The sequence below is a fragment of the Hyla sarda genome, chromosome 5, assembly GCF_029499605.1.
Source record: "Hyla sarda isolate aHylSar1 chromosome 5, aHylSar1.hap1, whole genome shotgun sequence".
Classification (NCBI taxonomy): Eukaryota; Metazoa; Chordata; class Amphibia; order Anura; family Hylidae; genus Hyla; species Hyla sarda.
Genome location: NC_079193.1, coordinates 47,357,760 through 47,375,311, shown reverse-complemented (window position 1 = coordinate 47,375,311; position 17,552 = coordinate 47,357,760). Strand labels below are relative to the sequence as shown.

The 17,552-nt window shown below is 42.1% G+C and overlaps 1 long non-coding RNA gene across 5 annotated transcripts in view; it reads right to left on the bottom strand.

The window, feature by feature from the left end:
* Positions 1-216: 216 nt before the first annotated feature.
* Positions 217-17,552, bottom strand: part of LOC130273143 (uncharacterized) — a 144,370-nt gene continuing 127,034 nt past the window's right edge. For all 5 annotated transcript variants that reach the window (XR_008843885.1, XR_008843887.1, XR_008843889.1 and 2 more), the window contains 3 exons: positions 13,161-13,303; positions 1,565-2,187; positions 217-487 (listed from right to left, as the gene is read on the bottom strand). This is a non-coding gene — a long non-coding RNA (uncharacterized LOC130273143). The remainder of the gene's footprint in view (positions 488-1,564; positions 2,188-13,160; positions 13,304-17,552) is intronic.

The following is a 17,552-nucleotide window of genomic DNA, read 5'->3' as shown; positions in this document are numbered from 1 at the left end:
GATCAAGACCTTCCAGTGTCCTTCATGAAAACAGTCTCAGATCTCTTTGAACAGAGGAGAACAGAACATTTTATACCGATAGAAAGAGTCTTAGTGATTCAGAAATTCCCTGGAGGGAAAATGAAGGGGGGAAATGTCCTCTCAGACTTCACAGACGTTCATAGAAAGCGAGACGCTCGGAGTGTGAACTCGAAAGCAACACCAATAACCGTTAAAACACCTTTATTTTTCAAGAAGCGGAAACCTTTGTATCGTGAAGTTTTACATCTTAAAGTTGGAGTATAAAGAGGCCAGTGCGGCATGTGTAATGGCTGCATTGTACAGCACAGTGACAATCCTTATTACTGTCACAGCACAGCACAAGTCTGTCTTCCTCAGCTCTAATGATAGGTGGCATGCTGTGCCGAGCGCACACCGGGACCAAAGAAACTTTTATTTTCCTTCACTTCTGCTTATTATTCCGGACTCATCCAGGTTGTCTGATAGTCTGTTGATATTTAATATTTAGAATCAGGATTATTTCCAGGAGCATTAGGGCCTTAGAAGAACATTAGAAACATAATAGGAGAGAAAACATGACATGTACAGAAGGAAAAGAGGAAAGAAATATTTCCATTTCCTACATATCTAATTATCTATCTATCTATCTATCTTATATCTATCTATCTTATATCTATTTATTTATGAATGTACCTATTATCTGTCTATCTTTCTATATATCTATTATCTATCTATATGTCCATCATCTGTCTATATACTGGTATCTATCACCTATCTACTCTATGGATAATCTATCTAATCTATCCATTACTCCATATTTATCTAAATAACTATCAGTCAAAGCCTACATTATTTGTTTATTTATTCATATTTTTATGTCTATCTATTTATCTATCTTTCTATCTTTCTTTCTATCTTTCTTCCTATCTTTCTATCTATATATAAATATATATATATATATATATATATATATATATATATATTCTATGGATCATCTATGTAATCTATCAAGTGCTCCATATGTATCTACGTAAGTGTCAGTTAAAGTCTATATTATCTATATAGCTTTACTAACAGGGATAGATGACAGGTAGGAAGATAGATAGATAGAGAGATAGATAGATGATAGATAGATAGATGATAGATAGCTAGATAGATAGATGATAGATAGATGGATAGACACCAAAGAGTTGTATTGCAGCACTCCAAACAAGATGATTAAGGTGAAAAAAATCTTTAGTTTATCCATCCAAAGTGCAATGTTTTGGTTGCCCAATGTAACCATTTTCAAGCAAGTTACAAGTGAATTGTGCAGTACATAAATAGGGGTAGCAATTACATAGCTCATTTACAATAAAATACAATAAAGGGCTAGTAAAAAAAAGAAATTAAATACCAATGGCAAATGTGCAGATCATAGTGACTGATTGTTGGTGTCATTATTATTCACATAATATACAGTACATTCTCAATAAAGTGCCAATAGTGCTCAATAAGATAATGTAAACAATTAATAAAAAGTGTAAAGCAATTGTATCAAAACAGGAAGCGAGTTTACACTCACCAATAAGAAAATCATCCCGCTCGGCAACATAGTGTGGAGACGGCGTCCCATGTGTGCCGGCGTATAGACTAGAAGAGGGAACACAGTGGGTGCCAATCAGAAAAAGATTGCCGCATGGCGTCAGCAAAGTTCATAGGTTGCACGCGCATGCGCGCTGTGGCAAACAGCGGCAGCGCCGGCCATTTTTAATAAGGGCAAACACGTCATAAAATTCTATGGTAAGTATGGGCAAAATCATTGGCAATATAGTGCAAGGTTCAAGATGCCACTGGACCACAGCAAGTCTCAAAGCATTATTAGTGTCCGCTATGTCACCTTAACACCATGGAAACCACAGTGTATCGGGGTACAAACCTCCAACACTGGGTTGGGGGGCAGCATACAACAGCCATCCCCCCCCCCCCCCCGGATCAGGAGTGCGGTTTTACTAACAGCTATAGTAGAGACAGTGGACACGCACAGGCAGAACCACAACAAAATTGCAGCCAATGAGAACAAGGTTCAAAATTAAATAAAAGAAAATGAAGTAATTGGCCCCACTGAGTCCTCTCCAGAATAGAAAAAACATATACAACACAATGCATATTTTTTTGGTGTTGATTATCCTGAGTCCACGTTGTGATCTATAAAAAAAGGAAAAAAAGAACAGAAATTTGTATAAGGAAAACATATAATAGATAAATGTATGCAAATACACAGTAAGGTGCACAATTCATTTCATACACTAAAACTCCTTGGATCAAGTTCAAAATATTCAAAACAAATCAGGAGCAACAAAAAATTTGACATTGAGGCCCCTCGGGTGTAATGTTTGTAGCTAAAAAATCCAGCGGAGCTCGCAATGCTTCAATAAAGCAACACGGTCTCCGCCGGCCTTGGGCACAGGTATATGGTCAATGAGGGTGAAATGTAAGTCTCGTACCCCATGGCCCATCTTGGTAAAATGTTTTGATACCGGTAAATCCATCCATTTTTTTTTTTTTGCGGATGGAATATCTATGGTGGTTGATCCGAAAATTCAAAGTTGTTTCACCCACATAGAGTAACTTGCATGGGAATGATAGTACGTATACAACAAATTTAGATGTACAACTTAAATAAAATTTCAATGTGTATTCATTCCCAGTTGTAGGATGTTAGAATATGGGACCAGTAATCATCAATTGGCAATTAATGCAAGAGCAGCATGGAAAGCTACCTTTGTTTTGAATAGTTAGATATTTTTGTTGGCCTCCCTGTTTGACAGAAATGTCAATTTATCTCTGAGATTGCGGGGTCTACGATATGACATAAGCAGGGGGGGGGGGGGGGGTTGGAAAACTTTGGGATGTCTGGATAACATATATAGAGCACAGATCAATGCCAATCACCCGAGAAATGTTCTTGGACACTTTTCTGAAAGTAGAGACAAAAGCAATTCAGTCACTATGATCTGCACATTTGCCATCTGTGTATGGTATTTAAAAACTTTTTTTACATTCACTTTATTGTATTTTATTGTAAATGAGCTATGTAATTGCTACCCCTATTTATGTACTCCACAATTCACTTGTAATTTGCTTGGAAATGGTTACATTGGGCAACCGAAACATTGCACTTTGGATGAAATAAACAAAATAATTTTTTCACCTTAATCATCTTGTTTGGAGTGCTGCAATACAACTCTCTCTTTAGTATTTAAGTGGCCCTGGACCAAGGCTGTTTTGGACTGCTGGCACCCTCATTCTTGCATTTTGGTTGTGCTGTTTTATTTGTTCATTGCTAGATAGATAGATACATAGATAGATAGATATGAGATAGATAGATAGATATGAGATAGATAGATAGATACATAGATAGATAGATAGATATGAGATAGATAGATAGATAGATAGATATGAGATAGATAGATATGAGATAGATAGATAGATAGATAGATAGATAGATATGAGATAGATAGATAGATAGATATGAGATAGATAGATATGAGATAGATAGGAGATCGATAGATATGTGATAGATAGATAGATAGATAGATAGATAGATAGGAGAGATAGATAGATAGATAGATAGATAGATAGATAGATAGATAGATAGATAGATAGATATGTGATAGATAGATATGAGATAGATAGATATGGGATAGATATGAGATAGATAGATAGATAGATAGATAGATATGAGATAGATAGATAATTGATTGATAGATAGATATGAGATAGATAGATATGTGATAGATAGATAGATAGATAGGAGAGATAGATAGATGATAGATAGATAGATAGATATGTGATAGATAGATAGATAGATAGATAGATAGATAGATAGATAGATAGAAGAGATAGATAGATATGAGATAGATAGATAGATAGATATGAGATAGATAGATAGATATGAGATAGATAGATAGATAGATAGATAGATAGATACAGACAAAGAATAAGTCAGCCAGCACTTTAGTTGATACCAAACTATTTTGGTATCAACTAAAGTTCTGGCTGACTTATTCTTTGTCTGTATTGCACATACGGGGGAGGGGCTGCCTCCATGTTGGCCTTGCACCCCACCCACCTCTATCAGGTGTGTATATAAGGTGGCTTGGATGTTCCAGATCCTGCCATGCTTACTGAACTGTTCACACAGAGGCATATTCACAGTGTAGGGTCCGTCCCAGGAGGCTACCTTATCGCGGTGGGACGGTCCAAGCTATTTGACCGCCGGCGGAGACAAATTTGCGAGCTAAGTGCCTCACTATTTCATCGTTTCACATTTGCATCTATTACACCATAGCTGTATAGCTCTCCATGTTTTAACTGCATATTCATGTGGCACCTATATCCTTGTGCTGGCAGTGTGCTGCTGCATTCTTCTGTTGCTAGATAGATAGATAGATATGAGATATATAGATATGAGATAGATAGATGGATATGAGATAGATAGATAGATATGAGATAGATAGATAGATAGATAGATAGATAGATATGAGATATATAGATAGATATGAGATAGATAGATAGATAGATAGATAGATAGATAGATAGATATGAGATAGATAGATAGATAGATAGATAGATAGAAATGAGATAGATAGACAGATATGAGATAGATAGATAATTGATTGATAGATAGATATGAGATAGATAGATATGTGATAGATAGATAGATAGATAGAAAGATAGATAGGAGAGATAGATAGATAGATATGTGATAGATAGATAGATAGATAGATAGGAGAGATAGATAGATATGAGATAGATAGATATGAGATAGATAGATAGATAGATAGATATGAGATAGATAGATAGATATGAGATAGATAGATAGATAGATAGATAGATAGATAGATATGAGATATATAGATATGAGATAGATAGATGGATATGAGATAGATAGATAGATATGAGATAGATAGATAGATAGATATGAGATAGATAGACAGATATGAGATAGATATGAGATAAATAGATAGATAGATAGATAGATATGAGATAGATAGATAGATAGATAGATAGATAGATATGAGATAGATAGATAGATATGAGATAGATAGATATGAGATAGATAGATGGATATGAGATAGATAGATAGATATGAGATAGACAGATATGAGATAGATAGATAGATAGATAGATATGAGATAAATATGAGATAGATATGAGATAGATATGCGATAGATAGATATGAGATAGATAGATAGATATGAGATAGATATGAGATAGATAGATATGAGATAGATAAATAGATATGAGATAGATAAATAGATATGAGATAGATAGATAGATAGATATGAGATAGATAGATAGATAGATAGATATGAGATAGATATGAGATAGATAGATAGATAGAAAGATAGATAGATAGATATTTATTTTAATTTGAAAAAACTATGAAATCTTCTTACAATAATCTACAATGTACTCGTGGTTTACAGCTTCCAGGATGAGCAGCTTCATTTATCTCTTTTCCTTTGCGCAGTTATTACTGTACGGTCATGTTTACTGTTTGTACATGGGCCTGATCTTTTATCCAGGATTTTGCAGTCATTATGTAAAAGAGGAAAATAATTATCAACTTGATCTGAAGGAAATGCCCCGGGAACTTCACTCCCCAGACACCCAAATGTAAACAAGTTATCTTTCCAAGGGCTGTTTTTGCCAGGTGTCGATTCCCATTTTATTGTTCGCTGGGATGCCTCACCATCAGGTAATCCTATCCTTCTGCTGCTAAGAGAACGACATATGTTCAGTGCCTCACCGGTCTCTGAATGAATGCGCTACTCCTATTAATGCATAATAACAAATGTAGTTGGGTGGAACAAGGGCCCAGAAGATGCTGGGTTAACTATTGAGTGCAGGATTATTAGTCAGACCTGTACAGACTTTATTCAGTTGTGGTTGAAAAAGGTTTTAACTACTACAAGGCTGAATATATTCCCTATAGAGTGCATATAGCTATAGACTATTCTAGGGTTGTCCAGCTAATGATACCCATTTAGAAGAATTTTGAGTAGGGGTCAAAATAATCAGAATTCCCATGTTTTATCCTGTCACCAAATAAAACTTTTAATATAGTGTTCCTTGTGTAAGTAGCAGACACTTTCCCATTCACTTACTTATAAAATTATCAACATAAATATGTTTAAAATGCAATAGAAAAATCAGCCACTAGGTGTCTCTGTTCTTTTCCCTGCCACAATGAATACAGTTGGTTTGGTCTCCTCCCGGCCTGGCAGGAGACCAAACTCAGGAACTGTTTCTCTGCACTGAGTTTGATTGAGAGATGCAAAGAGCCTCTCTTAAAGATGCATAGAGCCTTACTGAAACATGCACAGAGCTTGAGGTCTTCTATTCATCACAGCACTGCAATCATGTGAGGGCTGAAGTGGTCCCCTAGCAGGCTTCAGTGATGTCATGTCTGCTGGGAAACTCCCACTTTCTCCTGCTGGGAGATTGCACTATGTGAGCAAGAATAAAAGGTAAGATACACAGCTTTTTAAAGCTCTGAAATTTATTTCATAGGTGGGAGGGGTGATAGGAGTAGTTAAACTGAGTTAGTTTAGAAAAGTTTATTCAGTGACAGGTACTTTTTAAGTGTGGCTAAAAAGAGGACATTACACATCTTCACAATACATGGACAGCTTTTCATCTTCAAAAGAAAACTATTGTTATTCACCTGTAGCAATGCTATAGGGAAGGGAACACTTTCTGCAGATTTCCCCTATTACAGTTGAGGACTCCAGAAGTGTGAATACCATGTGATCAGCTTGACGCCAAGAGATACTACCAACAAAAGGGCATTGCCTAATACAAACAGTATCTTAAAGGAGTACTCCAAGACTTGAGGGCCTTTTGCAGGAGCTAATTATTGCCCCATGTAAAAGATTCTGTAATCAGCCGTCCAATGAGCAACACTAAATCATTGGCTAATCCCTTGAATTGTGCAACCCTGAAAAAATCATTGTTGGTCGTCTGCACAAGGTTGTGACCCCAAACAATACCATAAGTAATGGCCTTACAAAGAATAGTTATCTCTCATGCAGCCCTGTACTAAATTCCCCATTGTAGGAAACATAGCTGAGCTTTAGTACCAAGCATAGTATACACAGTCTGCTGTACCTAGGTGAATATTGCAGGGGTCATTGGGATTTAAAGGCTGTGACGCTCTTCACTGAAGTGTCATGGCTCCTTTATTCTACAATTAAAGGGGTTATCCAGGAAAAAAACTTTTTTTTATATATCAGCTGGCTCCAGAAAGTTAAACAGATTTTTTAATTACTTCTATTAAAAAATCTTAATCCTTACAGAACTTATGAGCTTCTGAAGTTGAGTTGTTCTTTTCTGTCTAAGTGCTCTCTGATGACACCTGTCTTGGGAACCGCCCAGTTTAGAAGTAAATCCCCATAGCAAACCTCTTCTAAACTGGGCGGTTCCCGAGACACATGTCATCAGAGAGCACTTGGACAGTAAAGAACAACCTTAACTTCAGAAGCTCATAAGTACTGAAAGGATTACGATTTTTTAATAGAAGTAATTTACAAATCTGTTTAACTTTCGGGAGCCAGTTGAAGTATAAAAAAAAGTTTTTTCCTGGATAACCCCTTTAAACATTAATGAGTGTTAAATATTTTAGTCTTGGAAATGCCCTTTAAGTAAACAATCGCCAGCCATTAGCTGTCCCTTTGTTATCTAATTGAATTTTCCCCTTTCTAACAGAAGAAATCTGTTAAGAAACATGTGGCCCTGCACAATATCCCACTACCTATGGGAAGGAGTATAGTGAGCTGAGGGCCCCCGGCAATCAATGAGGCTCATTCTGTGTTACCTATCATTATGGACATGCTGCTTTCCCATAGGTGACCATTAGAATGATGATAATTGCGTCTTATGATTGCTACTTATTTTGACTGTGTCTTTCTGAGGTTTTCAGCTCTAACCACAGCAATGAAAATCAAATCATTGACTGCGCAGAGAAATAGATTATGCTTATATTTTTAGCACTGAAGCTGTTTATTCATAACTTTACATCAAACGCTCTGAAGGGAAAATAGAATTTTCTTCGCATTCACTTGAAAATAGAAGTGATTTGTATTTGTTTGCTGACTCCAAAACCACCAAATACATTCCCAGGAATTCAATTTCTTATTATTGTTCTTAGCCCGGTGACTACAGTAATACACATGTTTACACCATAACTACAGTCTCCTTAGGGTGGATTATTAGTTATACATGGTTCAGTCAAAGTTAAAAAAAAAATACATGGGCTTTTTAGGGCCAGGATGAGGGGTGGGCAACCTGTGAAACCTGCAGGGGGGTACCTAGAGCATTTGGCACCCGGGGCGGACCCTTTGTTTGGCACCCCCCCCCCACACACACACACACGCACCCCCCCTTAATTACACCCTCTCCCTCCCCTCCCCCCAGGAGCGGACTGACAACACTCGGGGCCCCCGGACCAAAAAAAGGCAAGGGCCCCTGCTAGGCTCTGCAGCTCGTCAATCTTCTGCCACGCTCCTATTCCACCCAAATCCCACACACAATAAACTAAAATGTATATATATGTAAGAAACACTTTAACGTAGGTAAATTTCCATGACCAATAATACTGGTATACAAGGAGCAAATATATACCACCACACAATAACTGGATAATACCGCCATACTGTACTGAATAAAACCACTATATACAGACCACTATACTACAAAGAATCTGTATACAATATAAGTGATTATATACAGGACCATATGGCGGTAGATATCAGCTGTACACAGGATGTGTATACCATATAAGTGATTACAGTTACATTTTGGGACTCACAATTACGTCTTTTCTGATCAGCGGCGTCCTCTTTCCTTTTCTTCACCGTCCGGATAAGACCTCCATGTGGATCTCTTAACATCTGCAGGAAAAACATGTCAGACTCTGCATATTTTCAGTGCCCTCCTCTACAGAATCTTCCCATCTATAGGCCCACAAACTGTAATAATGCCCTCCTTGGTGTCCTGCACAGTAAAAGGGCAGGTAGGTAGGTAGCCAGGTAACCCCCTCTTTCCCATAGGTATATGCAGAGTTACCCCCCCCCCCCTCTTTCCCATAGGTATATGCAGAGTTACACCCCCCTCTTTCCCATAGGTATATGCAGAGCTACACCCCCCCTCTTTCCCATAGGTATATGCAGAGCTACACCCCCCCCCCCCCCTCTTTCCCATAGGTATATTTAGGGCTGGGTGGTATACCGGTTCATACCGAATACCAAATTTTTTGGGCTGCACGATATGGATTTTCCCCCATACCGCAATACCGGTTGGGCCCCTCCCCCTCGGGAATGTATTATCAGCCTAGCACAGCGCTGTCCCCACATCGGGGAACTAATCCTATGTTACCCGCCAGCACTGTTCTGCTCCCCCCAATTAATGATCAGCCCAGCGGGGTACTACTCACATATGTCAAGCACTGCCCTCCTCCTCTTTGTTGGGGGCCGCCGGGCGCCGGAACTCTATACTGTACGCCAGTGGTCTCCAACCTGCGGACCTCCAGTTTTTGCAAAACTACAACTCCCAGCATGGCTGTCCGGGCATGCTGGGAGTTGTAGTTTTGCAACAGCTGGAGGTCCGCAGGTTTGAGACCACTGCTGTACGCTGTATACCTATGCCCGGGCTGCAAAAGATACAGAAAATAAACTTAACTCACCCACGTCGGCCGCACGCTGTGGACGGGAACGCCGGACAGCCGTCAGCCTATCACCGGCCAGAGCGATGCCCCGCCCTGGCCAGTGATAGCCTGAGCCCACTGTCATGTAAGAAGCCCGTTCCCAGCGTGCGGCCGACGTGGGTGAGTTAAGTTTATTTTCTGTATCTTTTGCAGCCCAGGCATAGGTATACAGCGTACAGCAGTGGTCTCAAACCTGCGGACCTCCAGCTGTTGCAAAACTACAACTCCCAGCATGCCCGGACAGCCATGCTGGGAGTTGTAGTTTTGCAACAACTGGAGGTCCGCAAGTTGGAGACCACTGGCGTACAGTGAGTTCCATCGCCGGAGGCCCCCAACAAAGAGGAGGAGGGCAGTGCTCGACATATGTGAGTAGTACCCCGCTGGGCTGATCATTAATTGGGGGGAGCAGAATAGCACTGGCGGGTCACATGATTTTGGGGGGGGAATACCGTTATATACCGTGGAACCGACCGTAAGTTAAAAAAAATACTGTGATACACATATATGGTCATACCGCCCAGCCCTAGGTATATGCAGAGCACCCCCCCTCTCCCCCTTCCCTATAGGTAAATGCACAGCACCCCCCCTCTCCCCTATAGGTAAATGGAGAGCACCCCCCCTCCCCCCCTTCCCTTTAGGTAAATGCAGAGCACCCCCCCTCTCCCCCCCTTCCCTATAGGTAAATGCAGAGCACCCCCCCCCCCGTCCCTCTAGGTAAATGCAGAGCACCCCCCCTCTCCCCCCCCTTCCCTATAGGTAAATGCAGAGCACCCCCCCTCTCCCCCCCCCCCTTCCCTGTAGGTATATGCAAAGAAAAAAAAAAGGATTCTCACCTGATATCCCACGCAGCGATCTCCTCAGCTGCAGGGCCCGTGTCTTCTCCCCTCCACAGTACAGGCGCCGGATGAGTGACGTCACCGGCGCCTGTACTGCGTGCTGCGTGGGGGTGGAGGTCACGTCTCTTCTGTGTAGCTGCAGATGCGGCTCACACAGAGGGGACGCCTTCTCCTGTATGTGCGTGTATCGCGCATACAGGAGAATGTAGCGCTGTCAGCTGGGGATCTGGGACGAGTGTCCCGGACCTCAGCAGCGGCGGTGGCGGGTCAGTCCGCCTCTGGCACCCCCCTTGAGAGTGGCACCCGTGGCGGACCGCCCCCCCCCCCACCCCCCACCCCCCCTCGGTACGCCACTGGAAACCTGTATACATCAACTGGCCCCTGGTAAAGATGGAGCTAGTAAGGTCCATTGTTACGCCGAGTGCTTCGGGTCCCTGCTCCTCCCCGGAGCGTTCGCGGCATTCTCCTCTCTGCAGCGCCCCGGTCAGACCCGCTGACCGGGAGCGCTGCACTGTCACTGCCGGAGGGGATGCGGTCCACGTAGCGGGACGCACCCGCCCGCGGGTCGCATACCAATCTACTCACCTGTCCCGTTCCCCGGCTGTCACGTCCCGGCGCGCGCGGCCCCGATCTCTAGGGCGCGCGTGCGCCGGCTCTCTGAGATTTAAAGGGCCAGTGCACCACTAATTGGTGCCTGGCCTAATCAGTGTCAATTAGCTTCCTCTGCTCCATGTGAATAGAAACCCACTTCCCCTTCCTGTCCTGGCCGGATCTTGTTGCCTTAGTGCCTAGTGAAAGCGTTTTTGTGTGTATCAATTACCAGTGTTTCCAGACCTTCTGCCGTTGCCCTTGACTACGAACCATTGCCGCCTGCCCCGACCTTCTGCTACGTCTGACCTCGCCTCTGTCTAGTCCTCCTGTACCACGCCAGTCTCAGCAGTCAATGAGGTTGAGCCGCTACCGGTGGACACGACCTGGTTGCTACCGCCGCAGCAAGACCATCCCGCTTTGCGGCGGGCTCTGGTGAAAACCAGTAGCAACTTAGAACCGGTCCTCCGGTACGGTCCACGCCAATCCCTCACTGACACAGAGGATCCACCACCAAGCCTGCCGAATCCTGACATCCATGTATATTGCAAACCTCAAATATCTTAGTAAAATTTATATATTGCACACCAATATTAATTTATCCATACAAAGAAGAAGGAACGAACGGCTACTCACTCTTTGCAACGGTGGTTTTATTCAAGACAACAGGTGCATAAGACAAACAGGTACGTCAACAGCAGGAGCGACGTTTCGCATTTGCACGCTTCTTCCAGCTCACGAGTGAGCCGGAAGAAGCGTGCAAATGCGAAACGTCGCTCCTGATGTGGACGTATCTGTTTGTCTTATGCACCTGTTGTCTTGAATAAAGCCACCATTGAAAAGCGTGAGTAGCCGTTCGTTCCTCCTTCTTTGTATGGATTACGAAATCACTGCATCTTCTGAACTGAACATCACTCGGACGGACTTTCATACAGCTGCGGTAGCAGTGCATCTATCTAGGGGTTGCCTGGCGATCTCGGATTAAATAGAAGTGGTTGTGCCGACTTGTACTTTCTTGTGGCTGTACCAATATTAAATTATTATCGGATGTATGGAGCTGTTATTTGGTAACTATATATTGGTATTATCTGAGCAGTGTGTGGTGGCATTTTGTGTTCAAGTTACTGGCACGATAGAGTGAAAGTGTTATTAGGCCAAGGTGTAACACACTTAGAAACACTCACCAGCATATCGTGATAGAATACTATACCGTGTTCTCTAATCACCTCAACACGTAAAGAAAGGCAATATAGTCCTAGAAGTGCTATAATCTTGCTGTTCTGACATATGGCCTGGTGAATGTGAGTGGTGATGCACACTGTCTCATATCCATTACTGCTTGCACACCATAGAAGCATACAGAATGCATCCCCACTTACCTTACATTTATTAGGCGTAGTGTTGGAGCTACCGGCCTGCAGAGCACCTTAGAAGTGTTCTGGGCAAGTAGCTCCCATACCTGGCCCAAATATATTGGAGGTGAGTGGTGGCCGCCCAACAGCTCTCTCATCTGGCCCACCAGGAAGGCATCTCCGCTTACCTCACATTTATCAGGTCAGGTGTGAGAGCTACCAGACTGCCGCACACTTTAGAAGAACTATAGGTCAGTAGCTCCAAATCCAAGGAACCATATGCATCATTGCTACTGCACCTTAAAAATGCATCGAACGTTGCGTTAGAGATGATCATCATAGGCCATATTCAAATTCGCCATATTCAAAACCGCCAGATGTTGCAAAACTACAACTCCCAGTATGCCCGGACAGCCGTTGGCTGTCCGTGCATGCTGGAGTTGTAGTTTTGCACCATCTGGAGGTCCGCAGGTTATAGACCAATGCACTAGCCCATTAGTTCCCTATACCATTAAAGAAGGGAGGGCTCTATATTCGCGAATATGCGCATATGCGAAGTGCAGAGAGGGATGAAGTGATCACTGTGATGTGTAAAACATGAAAAGCAGAAGACTTGAAAAAAGCTGCACTCACCCACTGAGAAGTATTTGCCAAATGATGCTTTATTCCAAGTGTCCATACAGCAGACAACAAGTCAATAGCTGGAGGTGCGGGGAGCGAGAGTCAAAGCTTTCAGGTGCGGGGGGACGTACCACTAGACATCACTGTGATGTGTACTGCGAACAAAGGGGAAAAAAAGCAAATATTCGTAATTGCGAATATATAGGGCTACATTCGCAATATTCGCAAATTCGTGAAGATGCGATATTCACGATTAATATTAGAAAGGCAGTGCACCACCGATAACATTGAGAGATACTTTTACTGGACTACTTTACTCTATAGGCCGCACAGGGTTACTTGGTTAGTAAACAATAGTGTTGCTCGCGAATATTCGCAATGCGAATTTTATTCGCGAATATCGGATATTCGTGAATTCGCGAATATTTGCGAATATAGCACTATATATTCGGAATTACGAATATTGTTTTTTTTTTTGTTTTTTTTTTCACAGTACACATCACAGTGATCATCCCTCTCTGCTTCCAGCTTGTGTGGTGTAAAGAAGGCTCTAATACTACTGTGTGAGACTGGCGTACGAATTTTCGCATATGCGAAAATTTGCATATGCAAATTTTTGCTTATGTTAATTTTGTATATGCTAATTTACGCATACGCGCATTTTCGCATATGCGGAAATAAAAACAAGAGTATTACGAATATGCGAATATTCGCGAATATATGACGAATTTTCGTCCATATATTCGCAAATATTCGCGAATTCGAATATGGCCTATGCTGCTCAACACTAGTAATCAATGAAAAAGTCTGAAAGTCAAAGCAAAAGAAATAGAGGTGATCAAATCCAAGGTCATCTTGTGGTGTGAACTATAAAACCTGGTACACCTTCCTATCCTTCCTGTATATACATCCACAAATAATGTAGAGAAGTTTAAAGAATAAGACCTCTTAAGGTTCGCATATACATTTTGTATTTGTTAACCAGACTTTGTTTTGTTGACTCTCTCTCTCTCTCTCTCTCTCTCAATTCCAACAAACACATCAACGCTCACGCATTTCAAATGGAGGAAGAGAGGTAAACCACTGTGATGCGTCAGGGCACCATCATGCATATTAGACAGTCGGCCAGTCCTGCTAAAATCAGAAGGTTCAACTAACCCGTGTATGAGGCCCTCTAGAGAAGACCACTCCAACCCTTCATCCCATTGTTTTGACATATTTCCAGTTGCTTTTAATCCTATGTATCTTTAAAGGGAAACTGTCAGCCTGTTCACCCACACTAAACCAAATACATTGTGTTATAGTGCGGGTGAAAATGAGTCCAATGAGGGGTCACTTACTTAAATATGTCCAGTAGGTCCTAAGATATGTCCCCCCCAAACATCCTCTGCTGAATTCAGAGAATCGTGCACAGTGGGCGGGGCTTCGCAGGCTCAATCTACATATCCATTGTCTGTGACTCCACTTCACTAGGATGTGTAGTCACAGACAACGGATATGTAAATTGGGCCGGTGAAGCCCCGCCCCCTGTGCACGATTCTCTGAATTCAGCAGAGGATCTTCTGAGGGTAATATCTCAGGACCTACTGGACATATTTTACATGTGACCCCCTCGTTGGTCTCCTGTTCACCCGCACTATAACGCAGTGTATTGGATTTAGTGTGGGTGAACAGACTGACAGTTTTGCTTTAAGAGACCAATTTTACTGTTTTGTTTTTTTTCTTTATAAATCTGTTCTGAAAGTTTTAAGAAGCAAAATCTAAAATGAGTTTGTCCCAAAAGTCAAATTTTCAATACGACATCAGACAAAGATTAATAAAAGCTTAATTAAATCATTGTTCAGCAAAAAAACAATTAAATCTCTTATTATTCACCTTTCATTATGATGCCTGATGCAATCCTTTATTATTCTGTATTATGCCATGTTCCCTACTGTAACATTTCCCTCTTCCCCCAAACAATTTGGTCTAGTAATTATTTAAGTAACAATTAATAAAAAAAAAAAAAAAAAAAGCAAAAATAAATAAATAAAACATGTTCAACCAATTCTTTAAATACCGTATTTTTCGTCCTATAGGACGCACCGGCGTATAAGACGCACCCAATTTTTAGGGGCAAAATCTAAAAAAATTAAGATTTTGAACCCAATAGTGGTCTTCAACCTGTAGACCTCCAGATGTTGCAAAACTACAACTCCCAGCATGCCCGGACAGCCGTTGGCTGTCCGGGCATGCTGGGAGTTGTAGTTTTGCAACATCTGGAGGTCCTCAGATTGAAGACCACTGCATAGGAGGTAATACTCATGTGTCCCCGCCGCTCCGGACCAGTCACCGCTGCCCTGGATGTCGCTCCATCGCTGTCGCCGTGTCCCCGTCGCTCTGGAACGTCTCTGCTGCCGGCCGGGTATTTTCGCTCTCTGTCGCCGCCATCACGTCGTTACGCACCCTCCCGGTGTCCTGTAAGCACTAACCCGGCTATTCAGTCGGGCTGTTCGGGACCGCCGCGGTGAAATCGCGGCGGTCCCGAACAGCCCGACTGAACAGCCGGTTTAGTGTCACTTTCCCTTCAGACGCGGCGGTCAGCTTTGATCTCCGTGTCTGAAGGGTTAATACAGGGCATCACGGCGATCGGTGATGTCCTGTATTAGCCGCGGGTCCCGGCCGTTGATGGCTGCAGGGACCGCCGCGATAGGGGTGTATTCGCCGTATAAGACGCACCGACTTTTTCCCCCCAGTTTTGGGGAAGAAAAAGTGCGTCTTATACGGCGAAAAATACGGTAATACCTTTATGCCAGTAGATTGATTCTTGTTACATTTAATTAGAATAATGAATGTTATACCTCAACAGCGGTTGCAATGGGGGTGATCACGATTGCTGAATTAGGTATTTTAGTTTTTTTTTCTTTCTTTTTTTTACTAATTCTAATGAAAATGGTCATTGTCAGTCTTGATCTATAGTTTTCCATCTATCAATATGCAGACACGTTTTTACTACAATGTATTTAACTGGATGAGTGTTAATAGTTCCCTGGTGTAGCATTTCTTCATTTCCTGGGTGTATTGTTCACTAAACTTTACAGGGATCAATAGATGACCTTCAGCATTTGGTTAACGTATCAAGACTGGGGGTCACAGTGTGATCAGATTGTGCGGTGCAGTGGGGACTTAGTGGATTGCCTTCTGCCTCCTAAATAAAACACAGACCTTCTGCTGAAGCCCCGGGAAGGATAAATGGAGGAATTGTACACCGGGCTTGATGTAGGAAAGGTTTAAACCTCTCATCCCTGACTGCTAAAAAAACTTCCTTTGAAGAGTATAATCCCCTATCAAATATCAGTGTCAACCCTCCTGTTAACCTGGCACATGTCACTGTATCTACCCGAGCTGCAGGGACCACTGGAGTGGGGCCACAAGGATTCTGTTACCAAAAACTTCACTAATCTGTCACTTACAATTAGCAATATTCCCCAGGTGAAGACCACGTTGGGATTTCTGAAGAAACATAAAAGTATATGAAGCTTTGGGAGGATTTATAAGGCTGATGGGTATTTACACTGATGGTCAGAACATTAACAATTTAAAAGTTCTTTATAGACTGATATACATTTTTTATGTTTTTGTTGTCTTCGGACATGTATATGTTTATAATTACATGCAACCACATGAAGAAATAAAGCTGTGGCTCTCACCAATATTTTGAGTCTTGTCAGCAACAAAGTTACACAGCAAGGAGGAAAAGGGTAGAGCACACATCAACACACACACATATATATATATATATATATATATATATATATATATATATTACACGTTTTGTAAATATTTTTCCCTATCTTTTCATGTGACAATGTGATGTCCCAGTATGGGATATAGTCCCGTACAGTACCTAGGCCCTGTCAGGTTGAGTCACTCTGTGTCCTAGGGGCTCTCCTGCAGCGACTCCCCCATAGTGTTATATGTATTATGTATAAAGGACCTTTGAGGACGTTTGAATTAGTCACATGATAATGCGGTCACATGTTCAATTCACATGTTTGTTACCCAGAGAGCACCAGCTAACCTGGTGACCTGCAGCTTGACCTATGGGCTCCTTGCTCAGCCCATAGAGGGGGAGGTACTACAATCTCTCTCTTGTGACCCATTCTCTGCTGAGGTCAAGTTCAGTATAGACGTCTCAGAGCCAGTGTCCAGCACACCTGGAGGCCTCAAGCCTAAATTACAGCCACAAGTCAGTAAGTCAAGTCATTTCTGTCTGCTGTCACTACCTTCAGTCAAGTCAAGTCTATCATAGTCAGTGTGGCTGTCCTAAAGTCTGTCAAGTCACTGCAAGTCCAGGCAAGCTGCAAGGTCCCCTCTGTGTTACTGGTCACCTCTCTGGGATCCTGGCCTAGCTGTAAAGACTGT